General features: G+C 49.5%; 1 long non-coding RNA gene across 1 annotated transcript; it reads left to right on the top strand.

Moving 5' to 3' along the window:
- The first annotated feature begins 181 nt into the window (after positions 1 to 181).
- On the top strand, positions 182 to 7,183 carry LOC143270366 (uncharacterized). Its single transcript, XR_013047529.1, has 2 exons — positions 182 to 538; positions 6,494 to 7,183. It is a non-coding gene; the product is annotated as an uncharacterized LOC143270366 (long non-coding RNA).
- The last annotated feature ends 12,525 nt before the right edge of the window (positions 7,184 to 19,708 follow it).

Genomic DNA, 19,708 nt, shown 5'->3' with positions numbered 1-19,708 from the left:
GCCCGGATCCCCGCCGCAGCTCCCCCCGCGGGCTCCGAGGCGCTCAGCCGCGCTGCATTGTGGGAACGCAGCGCCGAGAGCCGTGGGGTCGGAGGAGACTAAAGGAATCTTAAAGGGGAAGCGGCCGCGAGCTGCGCGTGCGCGTGCGCGTGAGCGGGGCGGGGGGTGGGGGGGACCCGGTGCTCCTAGAGGTGCCCGTGGGGCGTCGCGGGGAGCGAGCGAGCGAGCCCCGAGCGCCGCCTAGGCTCGCAGGGCTGCGGGTACACCCACCGAGCCCGGCCGGGCGCCTGACCCCGCACGCAAGTCCCCAGACTGCCCCACCCCGCGCTGGGCCGGCGTGGCCCCCAGGGCTCAGGTCGGTAGCCCTTGGCTTAGACCTGGGGTGTCAGCCGGAGGTGGTCGCCAGAGCCTGGCTGTCAGAGTTTCTGGAGAGGCGAGCATGGTGGTGGTGCACGCCATTCATTCCAGCACTCCGTGTGGGGGCAGAGGAGGAGAAGTGTGAGTTCAAGGCCAGCCTGGTCTATGCAGAAAGTTCCAGGTCAGCCAAAGCTCTTTTTGCAACCCTGTCTCAAAGGGGGGGAAAAAAAAGAAGTGGAGGATAAGAGTGTAAAAGACTCTCTAATACCAAACATTTCATAATATCACCCAGACCATCACTGTGGAGTTTGGCTATTTGTGCGTTCTGGGCTATAATAGTGAGTTTGAGAACAACCTCAAAAATAAGACAAAGCTGGGAGTGGCGGTACCTGCCGGTACTCTCACACTTGGAATGCTGAAGTGAGAGACTCGAAAATTGTAGGCTAGCCTGGGCTACATACTGAGAGCCTGCCTTGGAAGACTATCCAGACCTAGGCGGCTGGAGGGATCTGATCAGGTAAAGGCAGCAGAATGTCAGCTGTAACTCCAGGCAGTGAGTGTGTTCACTGAGCCATTGTCTCAGCTGTTGTTCCCGTAGTCACATTTTGGGGATCCTGATAACTGGAGGCTGAGGTTCAAGCATTGAGTGTTAGGAGTCTAGCCTGGGCTACACCATAAAACAATAATATCTCCTAAAAACAGCCCTTAAATTATGTATGTTTATGTTTATCCTTGTATTCTGTACAATTAAAAAAAAGTTCTGAGGGCTGGAGAGGTGTCTCAGTGGTTAAGAGCACTGACTGCTCTTGCAGGAGGACCCGGGTTCAATTCCCAGCACCCACATAGCAGCTCATAACTGTCTGTAGCTCCAATTTCAGGGGATCTGCCACCTTCCCAGACATACATGAAGGCAAAATACCAATGCACATAAAATAAAAATAAATTTGAAAAAAAAAGTTCTGGATGCTGGGCATGGATGGTGCATGCCTTTAGTCCCAGCACTCAGGAGGCAGACAGGTGGATCTCTGAGTTCAGCCTAGTCTACACAGTGAGTTCCAGGATAGCGAGAGATGCACAAAGAAGCCTTGTCTCGAAAAACAAAAATAATAATAATAATAATAATTAATTGAAAAATGAAAACTTCTGGGCTGGAGACTTGGTGGGTGGAGGCGCCTGCTGCCAAGTCTGACAGTTTGAGTTTGATCCACAGGACCCACATGGTGGAAAGAGAAGACCAACCAGTTGTCTCCTGACCTACACATGGGCACTGAGGCAGTCACACATCCACACACCAAAAGACATTACAAGTGAAAGAAGAAAACGATCCTAAAGCTGTTTCCAGGAGGAGGTACTAGCTGTAGACCTGAAGGACGGGGAGGAATTAGGCAGGAAGGTCAGCAGGTGTGAAGGGAAAGGGCAGCTGGGGCTGAGATGCCATAAGCCAGTCACAGGATTCGGAATTTGGGTTCTGCCAAGGGCACTGCCGTTAAAGGTGTGTGTGTGTGTACACGCACATGGAGAGCGAGGTTGAAGTTGGGTGTCTTCTTCAGTCTGCATCTGTCATGTGTTTTGAGACAGGGTCTCTCACTGAACCTGGAGCTCGTTGATTTGGCCACACTAGCTGGCCAGTGAGCTCTAGGGATTGCTTTCTCTCCACCCTCATCTCCCAGTGCTGGGACTCAAACCCAGGTCCTCTGCGAGAGCAGCTAGTGCTCTTAAAAACTGAGCCACCCCCCCAGCCCCAGAGGTTTTTGTCTGGTTTTGTTCTTTAATACTAGGATTGTTTTAATATTAGGGATTGAACCTAGGGCCTTGTACTGCTAGACAAGTGCTCGGCCACTGTACTATACCAACAACCCTCTTTGTTTTTATTTTTACAAGTATTTATTTTGTGGTGAGAGGGTCACGTGTGCATGCGCACACGTGGAGGTCAGAGGACAACTTCGGGCAGTTGATTCTCTTCTTCTGCCACATAGGTCCCAAAGATCAAACTCAGGCCATCAGCACCTTGGCCCTTGCTGAACCATTTTTTTCTGGACAACCCCCCCCCCCCCCCCCCCCCGCCATCATTTCCTTTTTTGTTTGTTTGTTTTTCGAGACAGGGTTTCTCTGTTTAGTTTTGGTGCCTGTCCTGGAACTCCCTCTGTAGCCCAGGCTGGCCTCGAACTCACAGAGACCCGCCTGCCTCTGCCTCCCGAGTGCTGGGATTAAAGATGTGTGCCACCACCGCCCAGCCTATCATTTACTTTTTATTTTGAGACAATGTCTCACTAAGTTGCTCAGGCTACCCTAGAACCTGGGACCCTCCCATGTCAGCCTCCCAAGAAGCTGGAAAGATGACCTGTGACACCATGACTGGCTAAGAGGGCTCAGAGACAGGAAATGGTAGGAGTTCAAAATGGCCCAGGGATGAGGGCTGGTGAAGGAAAAGTCTGGGATCAGGTTCCTGGCTTGGAGAATTTGTTGGTCAGTGGTGTCATTGTAAGGTAGAACTGGTCCGCAGAAAAAGGAGCTAGTCTGAGAGGCATGGATGATGTGGAATTCGGGAACATGGAGGACATAAGAAAGGAAAGCTAGAACGCAGAAGGACTGTAGGCAATGTGTGCCCTCTAACTGAAGACAGAATTCTATAACAGGACCTAATGACAGTGGATAGGCGTTCCTCAGATGATTCAGACAGACTGTCCTTCACGCAGGGAATTTATGGAAGCATCAGGTGTGGTGGCACAGGCCTGTAATCCCAGCCATTGGGAGGTAGAGGCAGGAGGATCAGGAATTCTGAGTTACTCTAAGCTACGTAGTGAGTTGAATGTAGCTTGGTGTATGTGAGACCCTGTCTCAAAAAACAACAGACGACAACATTCTGTGTGTGTGTGAAAGTCTGATCAATATTCATCTTTGATGTATTATAATAAGAAAGATGCCATAGTTGAGGCACAAGCCTGTAATCCCAGCACTCAGGATGCTAAAGCAAGAAGAGCTCTAATTTGAGGCCAACTTGGACCACATAGCCAATTCCAGAAGATTGCTAACTTGAGGCCAACATAGCCAATTCCAGGCCCACTGAGATCTAGTCTGAAAACAAAACAAAACAAAAAACCAAAAAAAACCAACCAAACAAACAAAGAACAAGTGGTTGGTGGATGTAGCTTAGCTGGTAGATCATTTGCCTCGCATTCAGGAACCCGGGTTCGGTCCCTAACATGGCATTCACTAGGTGTGGCACACTCCTGCCGTCCCAGCATGTGGCAGGATCAGAATCTCAAAGTCATGCTCAGCTAAGTAGCTACTTGGAGCCCTGCTCAGGATACATGAGATCCTGTCTCCAAACAGGGTTGGGGAGGCCGCCCAAGTGAGTAAAGTGCTTGCCACAAAAGCCTGACCCGACCTGAGCTGAGATACCCGGGATCCATGAACAAGCCAGGTAGAGAATCCCTGGAGCTTGCTGAGCTGCCAGTCTTAACCAACTAACTGATGAGCTAGTTGGTTAAAAAAAAAAAAAAAAAAAAAAAACCTGACGGAGGACCTAGGGAGGTAACTGAGACGGCACAGCGTATATCTAGCCTATCCGAGGTCCTGGGTGTAAGCCCCAGTACCACAGAAACCAGGTGTGGTGTCTCAAACCTGTCATCTCTGGAGATGAGGACAAGGTGGTCAGAGGTTTAAGGTCATCCTCCAGGCCAGGCTGGCCCATGTGATCCCCTGGAGAGAGGAGGGTGCACCCAGGTGCACTCGTGCGCGCGCGCACACACACACACACACACACACACACACAGTAGATACCAATGGGCTTGTCCTCAGACTGAAACATTTCTTGACCTTCACAGACTGTGAGGAGTTAAATGTACTGAGCTGGGCATAATGTTGAGTGACTATAATCCCAGTATTTAGGAAGCTGAGGCAAGAGGAGCTTGGGTTTGAAGCCAGCCTGGAGTACATACTGAGAATGTGCTTTAATGAACCAATGGGCCTTCCCACAGCAAGCCAGTTTCTGTCAGAAAGTGGGGCAGTGTCCAATTAAATAAAACAAAACAAAAAGCCGTGTCTTCAAACCTGTTCACCTGGTTTGGTTTTTTTTTTTCCCCCTTTCCCTGTGACATCAGTCCCCTCTGGCATCTCAGTGAAATGCTTCCTTCGGTGTGAAGCTCAGTCATGAACTTCTCTCAGCAGGCAGAAGGGGGGTGATATGAGAAGGAGACAGTCAGGAGGAGAATGAGTCATCTTGGAGAAATGGGCCTTGGCCTGCATGGGAGCTGCGGGCTGGGTCACTGGAATGTGTGACTGGTCATGGCAGCCTGGAGCTTGCTGTCTGTCATGTGCCAGTGTATTTGTGAGCTGCGTCCGTGACTCCAGCCTGCTGCCAGAGCCCTTGCCCAGCACGCACCAAGTCCCCGGGTCTGATTCAGGAAGAAGGACGGGCGGAAGAGTTGATTTCTGGAGAGCTCCATACTAATGAGCCACGAACCACGCAGGGCTGGGGGGCTGGGAAGAACCAGCAGCTAAATTAGGAGATTGAGAGAGCATTAGGCATGGGGGAGCAGAGAATTTGAGGGAGGCAAGTGCCAAGTGTGGGAGGACCAGAAGACAGAAGGGAAAGAAGATTCAAGAAGGTTTTCGGTCTGTTGTGAACATAATTCTCCTCTGCTGTTTTCTAACGAGACAGCAGAAAAAGAATTTTAGCATGGTTTTCAATGATTACGGGATGATGAAGGACCTGCTGTTTCTATGGCTGTGGTCAAACAGGTGGGAAGAGGAGAGCCGGCTTTGCTAGGAGGTTATTTAAAGCACTGAGTTTGCAGCAGCTGTGGCCTTGTTTTTGCTAAGTTGTTACAAGTAGACAGAAGCCTCAGTCATTATTATTTAATTTGAGACAAGGTCTCACTCTGTCTCTGGCCTTGGGTGGCCTGGAAGTCACCCTGTAGACCAGACTGGCTCATCACTCACAGAGACCTACTGGCCTCTGCCTCCGGAGTGCATGGGCCACCACACCTGACTTATATTTACTTTTTCACACGGAGACTCCCTGGAGCTCATTACATAGATCAGATACAGTCTATAGCCACGGCTTCTCTTACAGAGATCCATCTGCCTCCCAAGTACGGGGTTTAAAGGCGTGGGCCACCGTGCTTCGTCTTTTATTTATTTTAAGTTGTGTTTATTATTTAAATAACAAACACGTGGCGGTCAGAGGACAACTTCATGCAGATGGTTCTCTCCTTCCACCTCTACGTGGGTTCCGAGGACTAAACTCATGCCGCCAGGCAGGGGCAGGGGGAGCCTTTGCAGCCCTCACCTGCCGAGCCGTTTCACGAGCTCCATTATTTATTTATTTCTGACACAGGTTCTCTTTTTTTCTTTGGGGGGGGGTGTTTCTGAGACAGGGTTTCTCTGTGTAGCTTTGCGCCTTTCCTGGATCTTGCTCTGTAGACCAGGCTGGCCTCGAACTCACAGAGATCCGCCTGGCTCTGCCTCCCGAGTGCTGGGATTAAAGGCGTTCGCCACCACCGCCCGGCTACAGGTTCTCTTGTAACCCAGTCTGGCCTCCAACTCCATAGGTCCTCCAGGTCCCTCTGTCTCCACAGGATTTTACAGGCATGGGCCAGCGTGATTTATGCGGTGCTAGGGATTACCCAGAGCTTTGCGCCTGCTGGGCAAGCACCCTGCCCACTGAACTACCTCCCCAGCCCAGAACTCCACGATGGGAATGTTCCGGGCTCTGTACGGTAGTCACTACTTATTAGCATTTAAAGTGTCGCTGATACAGAGAGGCTGGCTCAGTTGTAGAGAGCTTGCCTCTGAGGGCTGAAGACCTGAGTTCAGGTCACCGGAACTCTCCCTGTGGTGCTCTGGGGAGGTGCAGGTTGGAGGGTCCCTGGGGCTTGTCTGCCAGCCAGTCCAGCCTAGACAGCGAGCTCCAACGGGAGAGCCCCTGCGTCAGAAAATAAAGTGGGGAATGACGGAGGAAGGCACCGGACGTCAATCTCCATGTGCATGGACACACACACACGTGTGCACACACACACAAAGTGTGTACACACACAAGTGTGGCTACTGGTATTCAGAAACTGAGTTTTATATCATACCTAATTGTACTTAACTACTTTGAGGTTTTTATATTACGGTTTTGTGTGAATAGGTGTTCTGTCTGCATGAATGCCCGTGCCAGTGTCGAGGAGGTCACAGGGCATTCTGGTCCTCTGGAACTGGAGTCACAGATGCTTGTGAGCTGCCACATGGGCGCTGGGAACGGTGCCCGGGTCCTTGGAAGAGCAGCTGGTGCTCTTCACCGTGGAGTCATCTCTCCAGCACTGTTTGTTTTGGTGTGAGACGGGGCTCACTTTGTAGCCCAAACTGACTTGAAGATAGATCATTAACTGAGGCTGGCTTTGAACTCCCTAGGGAGCTGAGAATGACCTTGGACTTCTAATCCTCCTGCCTTCAAAGTACTAGGGATACAGGCCTGTGCCACCATACCTATTTTATTCTGTGATGGGGATCAAAGTTGGGGCTTCGTGAGTGAATGCTGTACCCGGTGAGCTGTGTCCCCAGCTACTCTGAAGACTGTTTTAAAAGTACATTTTTGCTTCTCGGTGATGGCGATGATGGCGGTGGCGGCGGCGGCGGCGGCGGCGGCGGCGGCGGCGGCGGCAGAGGCAAACCTTTAACCCCAGCACTGAGGCAGAGGCAGGCCCATCTCTGTGAGTTTGAGGCCAGCCTTGTCTACAGAGAGAGTTCCAGAACAGCCAGGGCAACACAAAGGAACCCTGTCTTGAAAAGCAAAATAATAATAATAAAATAATAACAATATAAAAGTACATTTTAAAAATGTATTGTGTGTTCATCTGTGGACAAGACATGGCTGGAATGTGGAAGTCAGAGGACAACTTGTGGGATTGGGTCCCTCCCACAAGGGAGAGGATCAGACTTGGGGGATCAAACTCAGGTGGTCAGGCTTGGTGGCAGGTAGCTTTACCAGCTGGGATAGCTTGCTGGCCCCTCTCAAGATTTTATTAAAGAAAAAAAAGGTAACCCAAAGCCAAGCTTTTTGTAGACACACATGCATGCACCTGAACAGGAGAACATGGGAAAACACACACATACACACACACACACACAGGTGCCGGGGTCGGAGGGCAGGAACATATCCACAGTGGCTGAATTGCCTTGTGTCTGGCTGAGACTCGCTGGCTAACTTTCCCCTTCTGCAAGCCCATGGCATGTGCAGGGCTGCTGTGAATGCCACACTGACAAACATTCCCTGGAGTGAGGCAGCCAGGGACCTAGGGTTTTATTATTATTATTATTATTATTATTATTATTATTAATTCTGTCTTCTGTAGTTTCAAGTTTCTCTTGCTATGGCGACATTACTTGGAGGTGTGGCAAATGCAGGCTTTCCTCCGAGCATGCTGTGACCCCAGCTCCAAGAGGCCAGGGTATGATTCTGGCATCTGGGACGTGAGTGGCTTCCCCCACCTCTGGCCCGTTCGACATATGTCCATTCACTCAACATTTATTGAGCCACGGCATCATCTGGTGGGCTGGGTGCTGCGTGCTGGGGATACAGCAGTGACATGACAGCCTCATATCTGTCCTCACCCCCTTCACAGACAACTAGAAAGTCAATTAGAGCAAACAGTCGTCACAAGAAACACGGAGTATGTAGGTCTTCACCCTGGCTGCAGGGAAGGGGAGGGCTTTTTGGAGGGAGTGGCTTTTAAACGGAGACCAGAACAACCAGATGGTGTTAGGCAGGAGGCAGAGTTCTCCAGATAGAAAGAAAACACACAGGAAGAAAGCTGAGACATGGAGGGCTAGCCTGATGCCCGAGGATGCTAAACAGTTCCTGAGGTGGAAGGGCAGTAATCATGCTTACTTAGAGACACATGTGATTTATGGTGAACTGCCCTAAGGTAAATGAGAACCCAGCTGGGTTAGATTCTAATGTGTAAGTCTTAAGTATTTCAGCTACTCAGTAGAAGGCGGCGTGAGTTGCCTTTACCATACAAATGTTTATTGTGTATCTCTGAATAGGATGATTGTACAGGGGACTCACTCGATGCCTAGGCTGGAGGTGTGGGGGTGGAAGGAGCCTGATTGGAGTCTGCTCTCAGAGTCTGCAGAGGGGGCAGTGAATAGCAAAAGGGCACTTGTTTGGAAGCCAGAGAGAGCAAAATCAAACTGACCAAAAGTCTAGGGCAAATGGAAGAAGCCTTAGGGTCCATCTAGAGAGGGCTTGGTAAATGGGAAGTGTGTGGACCTCAAGAAGACCAGGGCCACACATGCACCCGTGAGAAGATGTCCGATATATTTATGGACGTCTCTTTGCACTGTTAGATGCTGGGGACCCAGCAGAGGGGAGGAAGTGCATGCTCCCTGGAGAGGGCCCCATCTGTCTCCGCGTGCTTACCTAAGTTGTCTCCAACAGCTTCTCCCCATGGCCTGCCCCTCCCTCCCAGCTTCTCTAAGTGACTGTGCTGGATGCCTGGGCCTCTGCTGTTAACCGAGGAGCCGTCTTGCCAGCCCGGATTGCTTTCCTTGTTCAAGGTCTAGGGGCTGGGGGAATGCGATTCACTCAAGAGTAGAATGCTGGCTTAGCATGCATGAAGCGCTGGTTTGGAGCCCAGCACTGGGTACGTCTGTTGTCCTGCTTAGCATTAACTATCAACTCAACACAGCCTCGAATCACCTGGAAAAGTCTTGAGTAACCTTGTCAAGTTGGCCTGAGGACACGTCTCTAAGGGATTATCCTGTCATATAAGGAATATTTGTTAATTTTATGTGTATGTGTGCCAGAATGTATGTGTATGCATTATGTGAGTGTGAGGGCCTACGGAGGCCAGAAGGTGGCAGCAGACGCCCTGGAGCTCAGTGTAGAGCCACCTGTGAGCTGCAGAACAGAACCCAAGTTCATCCTTCTAACCACTGACCCTCCTTGCTAACCCCCAGGGATGTCTTGGTTGTCTTGAATAGGAGGGCCCTGCCCACCGTTGGTGGCATCATTTCCTGGCCAGGTGGTCCTGGGTTGAAAGTTAGCCAAGCCTGAAGGAGTGAGCCAGCAAGCAGTGTCCCTCCGTGGTTTCTCCTTCACATTTCTAACGTAGTTCCTTCCTATAGATGGTGACCTTGCCTCCCTCAAGGATGGGCTGTAACCTGTAGAAGAAATGACTCCTCCCTCCCCTAAGCTGCTTTGGGTCAGAGTGTTTCAGCTCTGCAACTGAGAAGAAACCACACCGCCAGGAACGGAGGCACTCACCTGTAACCCCAGCCCTCGAGAGGGAGAGGAGATCATCCTCAACTCCATGGAGGACTGAGGCCAGCCTGGGCTATGTGAGGGCCTATCTAAAAAAGCAAATAAACCCAAGGGCTGTCATCCATGGCAAACTGATGAGACCCTGTATCAAAAAAAAAAAAAAAAAAAAAAGACAAAATACAAAAGGGCTGCAGTTATACCCCAGTGGAGGGCATTGGAGGGCATTTGCCTCTGTACTAAAAAAGAAAAATATACTGTAGGAAGTTTTAGGGAACATTTATTTTTTAAGATTTTATCTTATGCGTATGAATGTTTCTGCCTGAATATATGTCTCTGCACCAAGTACTTGTCTGGTGCCCGAGGAGATAAAAAGAGAGCATCAGATCCCTTGGAACTGGAGTTACAGTTGTGAGCTGCCACGTAGGTGCTGGGAATTGAACCCACATCCTCTGTAAGAATTTCCGGTGCTTTTAACCACTGAGGAATCTCTCCAGCCCTCACTTTTGTAATTTTTTAATAAAAAAATAGGTGTTAGGAAAGAAAACTGGTTAAAACCCCAATAAATATTCCATACATAGAACAGCCATGACATTGAACCTGAGAGTGACCCCAGCTGGCTGCACTAATGACATTATTTTACTTTATGGCCACGTTTAAAATGGAGGGTCAGGCTGGCCATGGCAGCCTACGTTTGTCAGCCCAGAACTCGGGGGCTAAAGCAGGGGAGTCTCAAGGTTGAGGTGACGTGTGACACTGTTGCTGGGGGCACCTGAGCCCACGTCAACTCACCCCACACATGGAACCGACCACGGACCAAAGTGAGAACTCTCGAAGTCCAGCTGGGGACCTAGTGCATTTCATTGGGGTTACGTATAGGAGTGTGAGTGAGGGGTTATTTACAGGAGCAGAAACGACTCACAGACTCACAGACAGCTGCATCACCAGAGCCCACCCACCAGGGCTGAGAGCTCATCAAAGCTGGGAGTCGGTGCGTACACAGCCTGCAGGCAGCTTGGCAAGTTGGAGAGTGTCCTTTTTCCAGGTAGGCCAGTTGGCCTCAGCTTGCTCTACACAGCTCAGCTCTTCTGAGAGTGTCTTTCAGTCCTCACAGCTTCCATATGCTTGGGAGCAAGGGGCCCAGTGAGTCTGGTCAGTTTCAAGGACTTCCTGAAGCTTTGAGTTGGTACTTGCTGGGTTTAAGGAATTCCCTGTTGGAGTGTTCCACCTCCCATTAGAACATCCTGTGTCTTGTTTTTGTTTGTTTGTTTGTTTGTTTGTTTTGTTTTTGTTTTTTTGAGTCAGGGTTTCTCTGTGTAGTTTTGGTGCCTGTCCTGGATCTCACTCTGTAGCCCAGGCTGGCCTCGAACTCACAGAGATCCACCTGGCTCTACCTCCAGAGTGCTGGGATTAAAGGCGTGCACCACCACCGTCTGGCGAACATCCTGTGTCTTAAAGAGCTAATTGCTACCCAATATCAGGGAGCCTGGGCCAGAGAGCAAGACTGTTTAAAACATTGAGTAAAGCCGGGCGGTGGTGGCGCACGCCTTTAATCCCAGCACTCGGGAGGCAGAGCCAGGCGGATCTCTGTGAGTTCGAGGCCAGCCTGGGCTACCAAGTGAGCTCCAGGAAAGGCGCAAAGCTACACAGAGAAACCCTGTCTCGAAAAACCAAAAAAAAAAAAAAAAAAAAAAACATTGAGTAAAAATAAATACAATGGAGGAACTGAGAGAATGAGACCAGGACCTCCATGGCGTACCGGCTGCCCTCTTGGACTCTGATGGTCCACTCTCCTCTTCTGAACCGCTCGCTGTGGCCTCTTAGAACCATGGGTAGTTGAAGATGGAGGCCACATATCTTTTTTTTTTTTTTTTTTTTTTTTTTTGAGACAGGGTTTCTCTGTGTAGCTTTGCGCCTTTCCTGGAACTCACTTGGTAGCCCAGGCTGGCCTCGAACTCACAGAGATCCGCCTGGCTCTGCCTCCCGAGTGCTGGGATTAAAGGCGTGCGCCACCACCGCCCGGCTTGGAGGCCACATATCTTATTCAGATTCACAAGACCCCAAGTCTCACTGCTGTCCGCCTCTGTCCTCGTCTCTCTCTCTACACACACACACACACACACACACACACACACACACACACACACACACACACACACGGAGTTATTGCGGCTGTTCCAGCTATCACCTCCTTTCACCTTCAGGCCTTCGGGTATGCTGCTCCATCCAGAAGGTTCTCTGCACTCCCCCAGCCTGCTGCCCTGCTCCCATTGCTTCGAGAGAGAGACTTCCTAGAGCAGCCTTGCTTGCCTCCCAGGGTGGAGCAGAACCCTCCCTGTTGGCTTTCACACTGGCCTGTCCTCTCCATTGCCTCTGCCAGTGACAACCACATCCTGTGCACACCCGTGCTCAGTTGCGGCTCCCTCCCTACAGAAGGGACTGTTCGGTCTTGTCCTTTCTCGTTCTGGATGCCTAGGTGGGAAGCTTATCCCGAGTAGGTGCTTAAGAGATGTTGAAAAGAATAAAGCTGGGCGTGGTGTCCCATGCAGCAGTTAGGAGGTGGAGGCGGGAAGATAAAGGGTTAGAGGCCGTGGCTGATGAGATGGCCCGGGCTGCAAAGGTGCTTGCTCTCAGGCCTGATGACTTGAGTTTCATCCCCAGGTTCCATGTGGTAGAGAGAGAGAATCAGGTCACCCACGCTATCTAAGCTCTTGACATGCACTTTCACACATACATGCCGAGTACATGGGCCACGCATGTGCGTGCACACACACAAATCATAACACTTCTTTTAAAAAAAAAAAAAGTGGGTGTGTTCAGGAGGCAGAGGCAGGAGGATCTCTGTGAGTTTGAGGCCACCCTTTTCCACATAGTTCCAGACCAGCCAGAGCTACCTAGTGAAACTCTGTCTCAAAAAGGGGGGCAGGGCGGCGCTGGAGAGATGGCCCAGTGGTTTAGAGCACTGGCTGCTCTTCCTGAGGACCTGGGTTCAATTCCCACTACCACACCTACCTGTAACTCCAGTCCTGGAGGATCTGACACCCTCACACAGATATACATGCAGAGAAAACACCAATGCACATAAAATAAAAATATTAAAAACAAAAAACAAAAGAGCTGGGCAGCGGTGGCACATACCTTTAATCCCAGCACTCAGGAGGCAGAGGCAGGCGGATCTCTGTAAGTTTGAGGCCAGCCTGGTCTACAGAGCGATATCCAGGACATTAAAACTACATGGAGAAACCCTGTCTTGAAAAACAAAACAAAATAAATAAATAAACAATAAAAATTAAAGAGTTAAAGGCCAGTGTCAGCTACATAGAGGATTTGCAGAGTTCAGGCCAGTTTGAGTTACTTGGGACCATATCTTAACAAACAAAAAATAAAGCGTGAAGGGCTGAGAATAGAGCCCAGTGGTTCAACACTTGCCTGCCATGCACGAGCCCGGAGTTCAGTTTCCAGCACCACCACCGAAAAGTAAAGGGTCATTAGGACTGCGTGGCAGGGTGCACTCTGGAGGGCCATCATCTAAATAAAGTCGGCGCTCAGGCAGGGGAAACAAATCAGGAAGAAATGGAGTTTCTTTTGGACAGGTACCAAGTGAAGTTCAGCTGTATCCTGCACTTGCTCGGGGCAGTGTCTGAGATAACAGAATACTGTGGGTTGAGTCAGCACCGCCTCCACCTGCGGACTCCTCCCTTGGTGGTGATCTCATCCAGGCCCGTGGTTTAAATGTCTGCGATAAGCTGGTGACTCCCCGGATGGATTATAGCTCTGGCCTGGACATCTTCCCAGAGCTCACACGTCCAACTGCACACTTGACACTTCACGGGGAACTCTAAGAAGCGTCTCCAACTGCACGTGGTGAAGCAGAACTTGCTTCCTCTGCCGGCCTTCCTCATCTCGGCTTCTTATTGTTCAGGCCGCATGGCTATCTTTTTATTTCTTTTATTTAGGGTCTCACTGTGTCACACAGGCTAGTCTCAAACACATCACGGGCACAAGGGGTCCGGTGTTGTCTCATTAGCAGCAGCAGCTGGGACTACAGGTGTGACCCACATGCCCAGGTGGAGTCATCTCTGAGGTCTCCATTTCCCTTATGGTCGGCACACACTACAGCTTATCAGCAAGTCAGCTCCACCCTCAAGTACAGCCAGAATCTCCTCTCACCCCACCTGTCACTGATGCCCTGGTCCAAGTCACCATCACCTCGTTTTGTTTGAGACAAGGTGTCAGTTAGCTCAGGCTGGCCCCAAAAGCTGTGACCCTGATCTGCCTCCACTTAAGTGCTAGAATTACAAGCATGCCCTCACAGTGAGTTTTCACTTTTTTTCTACTTTATTTTTATTCATTATATTTACTCATCTGTTTATCGAAAGGGTTTTTTAGGGCTGGAGAGATGGCTCAGAGGTTAAGAGCACTGACTGCTCTTCCAGAGGTCCTGAGTTCAATTCCCAGCAACCACATGGTGGCTCACAACCATCTGTAATGAGATCTGGTGCCCTCTTCTGACCTGCAGTCATATATGTTGTATACATAATAAATAAATCTTTTTTTAAAAAAAGGGTTTTTTAAATTATATATGTATGTGTTTGGGTTGTGGGGGGTATGTCATGTACAGACGCCTGCTGTAGAAGTTCCAAGAGGGCATCAGATCCCCTGGAGCTGGAGATACAGGCAGCTGCCTCAAGTCCCCTGAGAGCTGGGAAGGGCTCTCAGATCCTCTGCAAGAGGAGTAGGTACTCTTAAGCCCAGAGCCATCTCTCCAGCCCTGAGTGTGTGTGTGTGTGTGTGTGTTCTGCTAGAATACAAGTTGGAGGAAACAGATTCTTGCTTCCTAGGGCCTCACACGTGTACTCTCTGCAATGGTAATGCGCTCTAGCTTAGATTTCTTTCCCTTTTCTTAAGGGTCTTCCTCTGTAGCCCAAGCTTACCTCAGATTTATGTTAATCTTCCTGCCTTAGCTTGCCAGGTGCTGTGACGGAGGACAAGCCACCGTGTCCAGCAGTTCGCTTGCATTTCTGCAGCACAGAGAAGAGTGCCTGGTGCCAGGTTCTCTTTAGACAACTCCCAGTCATCCAGATTGAAGGTCTTAGGAACTATTAAATTCTAGAGTCAGATTTTCTCTCACTGAATCAGAATAGAGATGCCAGAATCAGATTCCAAATGCCTATTCCTTTGTTTGGAGTCCTAGAATAATTAGGCTGACTGAGGAGCACTTTGCATATAATTAGAGAGTAATACTGAGGTCACCCATTAAGTCATCTGGGCCCCCAGGCTCCTCCCGTAGACTACAGGTTCCTCCCACAGCCAGTACTGGCCTTAATGGGAGCTGTGGGCATTCTCTTCACTGAAGTGAGAAGGCACGGCCTATTCTGGGCAACACCATCCCCTACGCAGGGGTCCCAAGCTGCTAGTGGAGGAATCAATCTGAACAGTCGCCCAAGCAGGCATGCACACACCTCTGTGATCTGACTTGACTTCCCTGGAATCGTACAATGAATAAACCCTTTCCTGATAACTGGTTACTTTATCACAGCAACAGAAACGAACCTAGAGCAGCCTGCCTGCTCTGTGGCCTGTGCATGGGGACAGGGTGAGATCTGTAATAGTAACATTCAGACTCAGTCCACATCGTGTGAAGTGACTTTCGTTTTGTTTGAGACAAGGTTTCACACAGCCCAGGCTGACTTTGAACTCCTGTCTCCAGCTCTTCAGTGCTGAGGTTTCAGTCATGAGGTCAGTAAACCTAGCTTTAAGACCTGTTTCCTAGCCAGTCATAGCGCTGCACACCTTTAGTCTCAGCAATGAGGTGGCAGAGACAGGCAGATCTTTGTGAGTTCAAGGCCAGCCTGGTCTACATAGCGAGTTCAAAACAGCCAGAGGTGCACAGTGAGACCCTGTCTCAAAGGGGGGGGCTTTTTTTCTTACTGTGTGTGCATGTATTCGTGGGGGTCAGAGTTTGCAGGAGTTTTGTTGTTGTTGTTTGTTTTGTTTTTTGAGACAGGGTTTCGCTGTGTAGCCCTGGTTGTCCTGGAGCTCACTCTGTAGACCAGGCTGGCCTCCAACTCAGAGATTCATCTGCTTCTGCCTCCTGAGTGCTAGAATTAAAGGCGTGCACCACCATGCCAGGCAGGAATTGACTTTTTTGCTATTTCAACTTAATTTTTCTGAAGCTGAGGGTCAAACCTAGGGCCTTGCACTTGCTAGGCAAGTGCTCTACTACTGAGCTAAATCCCTGGCCACTCTCCACTTTATTTTGAAACGGGATTTCTCACTGCACTTAGAGCTTATCGATTTTACTAGGTTAGTTGGTCAGCAGGCTCCAGGATCCACACAGCTCTGTCTCCCCCGTGTTAAGATTTATTTGTGTCTGGCTTTTATGAAGGTGCTGGGGGATCTGAACCCAGCACTGGGGGAGGGAAGAGAATTCTGAGCTCAAGGCCCACCTGAACTAACATGTCTCAAAGTAACTTTTTTTTCTTTTTTTGAGACAGGGTCTCTCTACACAGCCCTGTATCTCCTGGAACTCACTATGTAGAACAGGCTGGCCTTGAAATCACAGAAATCTGTCTCTGCCTCACCAGTTCCAGGATTAAAGCTGTGTGCCATCATACCTAACTAAATTTAAAAAAATAAATAATAAAGATACATTTACTGAGTTGAGAATACAGATTAGTGGCAGAATATTCACTCAGCATTCCAATACCCTGGTTTGAAAATTCTCACCGAAAAACAGAGTAGGTGAGATGGTTCGGTGGGTAAAGGTGCCTGATGACCTGAGTTCAATCTGAGACCCACGTGGTGGAAGGAAAGAACTGACTGACTCCTGAAAGCGGTTCTCTGACTTCGATGCACATTACAGCAATCATACACACACACACACACACACACACACACACACACACACGCACGCACGCACGCACGCACGCACGCAATTATTACCAGGCGGTGGTTACACACGCCATTAATCCCAGCACCAGGGAGGCAGAGTCAGGTGGATCTCCTTGAGTTAGAGGCCAGCCTGGGCTACAGAGCGAGTTCCAGGACAGCCACAGCAGTTACACAGAGAGATCCTATCTCAAGAAACAAACAAAGGAAATACACAAATTGAAAGAAGATAACTGAAATAATTTGAGGTTGGGGATATAGTGAATTGGTAGAATGCTCGCCCAACATGCGTGAAGCACTGGGTTCAATTCCCAGCAGCACATGAACTGAGCATGGCAGCTGCCTATGAGCCTAGCACCTAAACACAAGTTTGTGGCCAGCCTCGGCTACATAAGACCCTGACTTAAAAAAAAATTAAAATAAACTTACTTAAAATATAAAGAGAGCTTAGAAGAAAATAGTGACTGTTAAATTACTATCCCAGGCTACACAGTGAGACTGTCTTTAAAAAAGAAAAGAAAAGTATTTTTATGGGGGCGAGGGGTTACACAGATCATGTAAGGATGACAGAAAACAACTGGAGTCAGCTTCTGCAATTCAGGTTCCAGGAATCGAACTCTGGCTGGTGGCAGGAACCTTTGCCTGCTGAGCTGGCTGCCTCTCAAGCCACCCACCGCCCTCCTTTTGGAGACAGGGTCTTGCTATGTAGCTCTGGCTAGCTCGATATTTTAGGGAATCCTTCTGCCTCGGTCTCTGGGGCTGGGATTATAGCTGTGCACCACCGAGCATAGATGGAAAGACTTTTGACTCCCGAGTTCTGATTAGTCCAGCGTGCCCGGGAAAGCTGGGCAGACGGGGCTGTTCACATCACAGTGCCTGGCAGCAGGGGCACCTGTTGGTGCTGTCTGCCTTGTTTTCTTTCTGGTCTCTTAACTGGGGTGAACCCAAGGCCTTTCACATGATAGGCAGGTTCCACCTAAAGAAGGTACGTCCCCAGCCCCGTCCCCCCTTTTAAATTCCACCCAGGCCTGTGCAGTGATGCCACCATGTGGAGTGGTTTCTGTCCTTGGGGTTCATCTTCTCTGGAAACACCTTCACACGCGCTGAGTTGTCCTTTACTAATGTCCTATGCCTTTCTCTGTCCAATCAGACCATATAAGGTTAAGAATCACAAATAGTTGGGGCACGCCTTTAGTCCCAGCACTCGGAGGGCAGAGGCAGGCGGATCTCTGTGAGTTCGAGGCCAGGTCTACAAAGTGAGTTCCAGGACAGCCAAGGCTGCCACACAGGGAAACCCTGTCTTAGAAAACCACAATAAATAAATAAATAAACAAGAAAGTAAATAAACAAATCACAAATGAGACTAGAGAGGTTGCCCAGCAACTAGAGCACCTGCTGCTTTGGCAGAGGACCTGGGTTCTGTTCCCAGCACCCATATCAGGCAGCTGACAAATGCCTGTAATTCCAGTCCCAGATGTTCCGACTCCCTCTTCTGGATTCTTTGAGCACCCACACACGTGCACATACAAACAGACACATATTCATATAAAAATAAAAACTGAAAAAAAAAAGGATCGCTAACAATAATAAAGGTGGCAGTTATATAAAACACATCCTGAGTGATTTAGGAGCTCTGTGTGGTGGCTCTCGGGGGCTTACTCCAGCACCCCCAGCAGTTCCGGGGATCCGGGTCTGTCTCAGTCTGACAAGATGGCTCTAATAACCCAGACTTCTGAGCCTCTGCTTTCTCCTTTTCCCCCGTGGAGTCCCTCTGCTGACCACAGTGAACGGAGCCCCTCTTGATGCCAACGGAAACTGTACCAGAACCAACATGGTGGCAGAAGCACTAACATTAACACTTGGGAGGTAGAAGCAGGAGAATCAGGAGTTCAAGGCCATCCTAGCTGAGCTACGTGAGACTCTGTCTCGAAAAGAAAACAAGAACAAAATGACAATGAAGAACCTATACCAGGGGGCTGGAGAGATGGCTCAGCAGTTAAGAGCACTGACTGCTCTTCCAGAGGTCCCGGGTTCAATTCCCAGCACCCACATGGCAGCTCACAGTGGTCTGTTAATGCCAAGATCTGACACCCTCACACAGACATACATGCAGGCAAAACACCAAAGCAAGTAAAATAAAAAATAAATTTAAGTTTTTAAAAACCTGTCTGAGACACCATCTTCATGCGGCTATTGGTGCGGCCATTCCTTCATGCAGGGTTCATTCAGTAAACATCATGTGCCAGGTAGTAGAGTCCATTTGCTCCCAGGAAAGTATGACTCTCCTGGTACCCAAGGATAAGCCCTGGATTTGGTGTCAAACTCTGCAAGAGGTTATGGATTGGAGGCTCACATGCTCTACTATGCAGTGCTTAAATAATTTCTAAGCAACGTTTACAAATGGAGCTCTTTCCTGTGGAAATGATCCAGATCACTATCTCTCTTTGAAATCATTAGAATTAGTGATGGGCCAGCATTCTGAGAAGGCAACATTACCTCCATCTCCTCCTGTTCTTGCAGAGGACCTGGGTTCAGTTCTTAGCATCTGCACTGGGTGGCTAACAATAAGCCCATTACCCTGGCTCCAGGGAGTCTGATACCCTCTTCCGGCCTCCGTGTCCACATGTACACACAGACACCAACACACGTACACATCTTTCTTAAAAAGATGGTACTGGGGCAGGGATGTCCCTTAGTCAGTGGAGTGTTTGCCTAGATAGAGTGGGCATAGTGATACATGCTTGTAATCCCAGCACGTGGAAGACAGGGGCAGGAGGATCAAAACTTCAAGATAATCTTTGATACATAGCAAGTTTGAGGTTAGCCTGGGTTGAGACCCAGTCTCAAAAAAGAAGGAGCTGGGTTAGAGATATGGCTCATTGGTTAAGAGAGCTTTCTGCGAAAACACGGGGAGTAGAATCTGAATCAGCAGTCACATGTAAAGTCATGTATGGTCCTACATGCCTATAACTCTAAAAATGAGTAGGACAGAGACAGGAAGGATGCAGAGCCCAAGCTAGCCTCGAACTCACATAGATCTGCCTGCCTCTGCTTCCCGAGTGATGAGATTAAAGGCATGTGCCACCACCACCCGGCTCAGAAGACCTTCTTTAAAGAAAAAGAAAAGTGGGGTGTGATGGTGCATGCCTTTAATCTCAGCGCTCAGGATGCAGAGGCAGGAGGATCTCTGTAAGTTCAAGGCCGGGAGCT

Source organism: Peromyscus maniculatus, chromosome 23 (genome assembly GCF_049852395.1).
Source record: "Peromyscus maniculatus bairdii isolate BWxNUB_F1_BW_parent chromosome 23, HU_Pman_BW_mat_3.1, whole genome shotgun sequence".
Taxonomy (NCBI): Eukaryota; Metazoa; Chordata; class Mammalia; order Rodentia; family Cricetidae; genus Peromyscus; species Peromyscus maniculatus.
This window is presented reverse-complemented; position numbering and strand designations above follow the sequence as displayed.